This window comes from Glycine max, chromosome 16 (assembly GCF_000004515.6).
Source record: "Glycine max cultivar Williams 82 chromosome 16, Glycine_max_v4.0, whole genome shotgun sequence".
Taxonomy (NCBI): Eukaryota; Viridiplantae; Streptophyta; class Magnoliopsida; order Fabales; family Fabaceae; genus Glycine; species Glycine max.
In genome coordinates, this window is record NC_038252.2 from 5864401 (window position 1) to 5870981 (window position 6581).

At 27.6% G+C, this 6581-nt stretch overlaps 1 long non-coding RNA gene across 1 annotated transcript; it reads left to right on the top strand.

Annotated features, from left to right (window-relative positions):
• The first annotated feature begins 3989 nt into the window (after positions 1-3989).
• On the top strand, positions 3990-4740 carry LOC100787658 (uncharacterized). Its single transcript, XR_418699.4, has 2 exons — positions 3990-4465; positions 4563-4740. It is a non-coding gene; the product is annotated as an uncharacterized lncRNA (long non-coding RNA).
• The last annotated feature ends 1841 nt before the right edge of the window (positions 4741-6581 follow it).

Sequence of the window (6581 nt, forward strand, 5' to 3'; positions counted from 1 at the left end):
TAAAGGTAACGGATTAGTTTATTGCAATTGGGGTTAGAGTAAACATGTGTAGGGATCCTTAGAGGATCAAATTGAGGTTAATTTTGGGGTGTTTTATGCGTTTTAATTTTTCTTATAAAATGATAACTACAAATTACTCATGTTTGATGGGTCAATTGATGTCCTAATATGATTTGGATGGATTAATTGAGTGTTTAGAAATTTGGGAATTCTTAATTATTACATGTTTTTTGAAATTGATTGAAGGGTTTTGTTCCCCCAGGATGTGATCACATTCATTTTGAATTTGGGTGTATTTTGAGGTCTTAATTGTGCCTCTTTTGCCTCATGAAAGGATTATGTATGTAGCCTAAAGTTGACTAAAAAATGATTGAGTTAGGTTTTGTATTCTTCATGAAAGTTGTATCCCTGGATGCTAGCTAACAAATGTCATTGTTTTCACCAAATTAGGAATTGTATAGCCCCCTAAAAAGTCAAATTATTGAGCAAAGTTTGAGCTGTCAGGATTAAGCAATGATCCAATGTTTACCTTAGGTTTAAACATAGTTAATGGTCAAACTGGTTTTTGTGATCAATATAAGAGTTGTAGATAATTGTCTTAGCTTTGAAACAAGATAAGTATGTACTTAATAGGATTAGTACATTCCCTGTACTTGTAATTTTACTCTACAAAGGTCGTAGTAACTTGGGAGGAAATGCAAGGGTTATATAACAATAATCTTCCAACATTTAAGGCATATAATCATTCACTTATTCATTCAGTTAATAGCAACCACACAAAAATGTATAATATACATACACACACACACACACACATATATATATATATGTATGTATATATATATATATGTTCTGTGCCATGCAAATATTATTATTGTGTGATGTGTGTATGATTCTTGAGGCATAATGACATGTCGTTTTAGGATTATGAAATTGTGATTGAGATTGAGTATAAGTGATAAGTTAAGCATGCGTTAATTTGTGAGATACACGTGAACATGTGACAGTGGATTATGACATGAAATGTTAAATTGTGGACATGAGATATGGTTATTAATAAGTGTTTGGTCAATCCTTGATATGATATTACTAGTGTTGTAAATTGTGAATTATACAATAATCCTACTAGTGTTTACCTTGAGAAAAGTGTTTATGCGCGAGGTGTTAAAAGGAAAGTGTAGGGTTCCAAGTTAGGAACTTGAGGTGTTAAATTGTATTGCAATGTGTTGAACGTGTTTGAAAATAAGTGTGAGGTCATGGGTATTGTATAATTCATGAGCAATGTCTGCATGCAAAAGTTGTTTTAGGGGTTAGACTTGAACCAGAAAGGTGAGTCCTAATGGATTCTTCGAAGTCTAGGCCATGGGCATAATACACTCGATCTGAGTGCTCATTTAAGCCTATGTTGATCCCCATATGATTGGAGCATTCTTGTAAAAGAAAGTGGCCTTGAATGATCATCTTATGATTTCACTTAGTTGAGTTATGTGATAAATATTTCCATAATGTATTTTGTTTATCTATATTTTATTTAGAAATGTAATAATTCACTTTCCTATGTTGTTTGTATTTGAATCCTGTGATGATCTCGAACCTTGTGTTCGTGGGAGCAGATGACTAAGTGAGTTGTTTTAAGGAACCTCGTGTTGGAGGACGTTGGGACACAATGCTTTGATAAGATGTGCATTGAGGCACATGTTTCTATTTTGATTGCATGATGTTTCAAACATATTATTTTACTTTATTCAATTTTTGTATTTAACTTGAGTTCTTTTGTAACCTTGAACGACCTTGTTTTAAGCTAAAAATGTTTTTGAGAAATTTTATTTGGTAACAATGAAACAAATGTGGACCTTTTACCCACATAGATTTACTTACGATTTTATTGAATAAAATTAATTTAATTAGATTCCGAATTTTGTACATTTTTCCCATTTATATACATGTTAAGGTAGAGGGTGCCATACATCCAATATCATAATGAAACTATGGAAAAACCTATATCAGAATAATGAAGACCTTTACTATGAATATCTTAACATCAAAATGGTTGAGAATATCTAAGAAAGCATCACTTGGACAACATCAGAAAGCTAAAGTTGATAGTTTTTTCCTTTCCGTATGTTGCCACACACTGAGGGCACATCAGAAATTGAGAACTAACTGCATAAGAAGATGCAAGTATGTTGAAAGCTAAAACTGTCCATAAGAAGCATCAACAGAGAATAATGAACTATATCACTTAGTCTAACCTTAGATAGAACACTAACACACCAACAAGTGAACTTTCACTAAGTCTTTCTGAAGTAATCAACTTCAAAATGCTCGAAGTTATGAATGAGTGTTAAGAATGGTGAAGCTGACTACCTCAGAATAAGATATCAGTTTGAACTTCATCAACAAAATCTATCAAGTATAGATTCATTCTCATCAAACACCAAAATGAATATTCTCATGGTACTTCAGTTAGTCATAAAAAGGTTCCTCAAAATGGGAACCTTAGAAATACCTCAAAATGGTTTTGCATGTTGTCATTTCATGACAATGGTAAAGTGTAACTACTTGTTCCAGAAGCTTGTCAGTTGTGTGGATCCCACTACAACAATCTTCTTGGGAGCTTTATAAGGCCTTTTAGAAAGGCATGAAGAACAAGTTTAAGCATTCCAAAATAGAAACACCTCAAGCAAAATATCTGGGTGAGAAATATGCATTTATGCTTCAACCTTCTCTATGAGAATAATCGACCCTCTTTGTGAGAATAACCGACTTTTGTATTGTACATAGAAATCTATAATATTCTTTATATATAAGTGTGACATTTAATTCCTAGTTGGAGTCCCTTTTTCAAGGTAAAGATCTATATTTTGTGAAGTAAATCACAAATCCTCTTTTTTTTTTGTAAGCCTAGGAGTGGCTAGCAAAGCTGAAATTCAATGGTGTTGCTGGTCTAGTTGAGGCTAGATCTGAAGTCCAATTGGGAACTGATAGATTGTTGAAATCTAATGGTTGTTGATCTAGTTGTAACCTGGTTATGTTACAAAAATCTCACCTTGAAGGATGAGGATAGGGATTAGCCCAAGGTTGGTGTGAAGTAATATAAAAACCTTTGTGCACTTTTTTCTTTCTCTCTTTACTTTACTTTTCATAGATATGATAATTGTTTTTTTTCTAAACATTAAATCAATTAAAATTTCAAATTAACACTTTAACTAAACTTGTTTTTATTAAAAGGTTTTAAGTAAACAACTATCTTTGAAGTTTAAACGGAAAAAAAAAACTATTTTCTTGAATTGTTTGCATTTTCATTCTAAGCAACTTGAATTTTCATTCTAAGCTGAGAACAATTCTTCATTCTAAACTAGTTCATCCTTAACTATCATTAGAGTACATTTTATTTTAAAAGGGAGTATAAAAAGTTTTAAAACCCTAATTCAACCCCCCATTTTTTTGGTATTTCTATCACTTCATGAACATGTATGCTTCTTAATAAGGTCACCACTGAAACACTTGAGTAGACGGTTAGTCATCACAATAAACTTATCATTCTTATTATTTTTATTACTAATGTTTTGTCATAGTTAAAACTAGAAATATGGAGTCAACATGTGTCTCATAGAAGATACTTATGATCTGTACCTAAAATTTAAAATCATAATAATAAATTTATTATTTAGTTTCAATTTTTTATAAGATTATTTTATCAGGAATAAATGAGAAGTTAATTTTGCCTTATTTTTTCACATTACATTCTTCAATCTTCACCGCTCCTTTTGACTTATTCATTAATTTAGTTTGAATATTTCCTACATTATTAATGTTCAAAAGAATTACAATTTATATCTTTGACTTATTGAATTATGTAGTTTACTTTTTTATATATTTTTAAAATATTTTTAATTTTTTATTAATTTTTTCCAGTTAATTATGTTACAATATATTATGACTTGATACATATTTTGAATAATGATTTCACATTTATAATATGTGTATATATTTTATTGCTAAAAGAAAACAAGTCAACTAGTTGTATAACAAACTCTTGGATTTTAATGCACAATTTTGTTGAGAAGTCGGAGCTGGTTTACATGCATTATTTTGTATCTATAAATTGATGATTATTTTTCTTGAAACATTGCAACAAGAATTTATCATTTATACAAAACTTTGAGATAGGTTGCAAAGGCTTAGAGAAGAGTTATGGCTAAAAGTGAGATGAAATTCATTGGAGTAGTGATTCTGATGATGATTATAGTGGGCTCTACACAAGCTGATAACAACAGCCCTGACTTGACTGGGTGTGAAGTTAAATGTGGTTTCAAATGCATAGCATATTTCTATAGTAAAAAAAAATTTGACGAATGTTGTCTCCCTTGTATTCGAAAATGTCATCATGAAATGTCCATTGATGTTGTCTATGATTGCATTACTGGTTGCCGCTTAACCAAGTCCATTGATGACAACATTGGTATTTATCCTTTTGCAAAACTTTTATTAAGTTTTATTTTTATAATTAAGTTAATTATGTTTTCACATGTTTTTTTATTATTGACTTTACATGTCAGATGCTCGTGTTCTTACCGTTCATGCAATGGATTCTTGTGTGCAAGAGTGCAAGAACAAGTAAGAGTTTGTTGCAAAAATGCTCAGAAAAAAATATTAGTTGGAGAAATAATATGTATCCATGTTTGTAATAAATAATTCTTAATAAATATGTAATATCTCATCTTTATTTTCCGTAAATCTTTTGTCCAATTATTTTTCTTGATTTGTCTGATGTTCCTGTCATACCTGAGCAAATAATCATGCTTCTAAATTAAATTAATAATGACACTAATAATTTTATTATATCCAAATGGAAAATGTATGCACAAAAAATATTGATGACCAATATATTAAAAGTTTGAGAAATTTCTGTATAAGATTCACAACACGCTTCACAAAATAAATCTAATTGTACTTATTTTTATAAAAAAAATTCACTTTCGTACAAAATTATGTTTAAAATTTTTATTTTTGTGAACTAAACAAATTATCTTTTTATTCCTACTATCAAAACGGCACACAATACTTGTAAGTGGTATTGTGAAAATAATTTTTGTTGCCAACCAATAATTTTAGGCAAATTTTGTATACAATACTACAAAAACGAATTTTTATAATTTCTTTTACAGGATTTCTCCATTTGCATCTATTCCACCAGAACCAACATAAAAATGTGATGGTAACTTTGTAAATAAGTAGACATTTTTATACCGATTATCAATGTAATGTGTTAAAGTATTAAAAATAAGTGATTTGAGATTCAAATTTTGAATTAAATTAGAGTGTAAAAATATATGTTGTATTAGTATTCATTTTTATTTTTTTCATTATCTTTCTTTGCAAACAAACTCATTCTTATATATAGAAGTTTTCAAAGTAAAAAAAATAAAATGGAGGAATTTTTAAATTATGAATATTTTTAATTATATAAGTTATAAAATATCTAATACACCATATTATATATTTTTTATTATTTTGAAAAGTATTAAATAACATTTTATATTTTAAATATTCATTCTAGTTGAATATTTAATAAAACACATTAAATGTTAAAATATTAAATATTAAATACTTCATATTAAATTTAAAATATTAAATATTTAATGTCCCATATTAAATATAAGGAACAGTTTAATATTTAAATACTGTTTTTTTCAATTTTTATATTAAATATTCAATACAGTACATTAAATTTTAAAATGTTAAATCTTTAATAAATATTTAATACGAAGAATTAAATGTTAAAATATTAAATATTTAATACACCACATTAAATGTTATGATAAAAGTAATAATTAAATACTACCCCGTTCCATTTTAATGGTCAGATTTTAGGGAAAAAAATTGTTTCATTTTACCTGGCATTTTCAAATTTAAGATAACGTGAGTTAGCTGTTTGTCACTAATACCTTTACTTTTCACTTATTCATTAACTAATTCAGATATGCATTGATTTGGAAGTAAAAATAAAAAGGATAACATAATTCTTTTAAAGTGTAGCATAGAAACCTAATCATTAATTTACAATAATAGAAAAAAATTATTATACTTGTTGGTTTTTATGTAAAAATCTTAAAAGATTAATAAAAAATGAATGCAATATTTTATTAAATGTCATACAAATTATTTAATACTATTCATTCCGACCTTGAATTCCGACCTTGAATATAAGCAACAAAAATATCTTACTTTATCTTAAATATAATCAAATTTTAAGTAACTTTATCTTATTCAATCAAATTATCCTTTAAAATATCCTCCATTTAATAAGGACAAAACATTTTTATGCTTGATATTAAGTTTTGTCTAAAAAAAATTTAATTAAAAATGACACAATTTACTAAAGATAACTAATTTCTTTAATAATAAATATGAAATATTTTTTGTATTTATAATCGGACCAAATGGAGTATGAATATGAAATAATTTATTAGACATTTTTATACACATTATCAATATAATATGTTAAAGGACTAAAAATAAGTGATTTGAGATTAAAATTTTGAGTTAAATTAGAGTGTAAAAATATGAGTTGAACA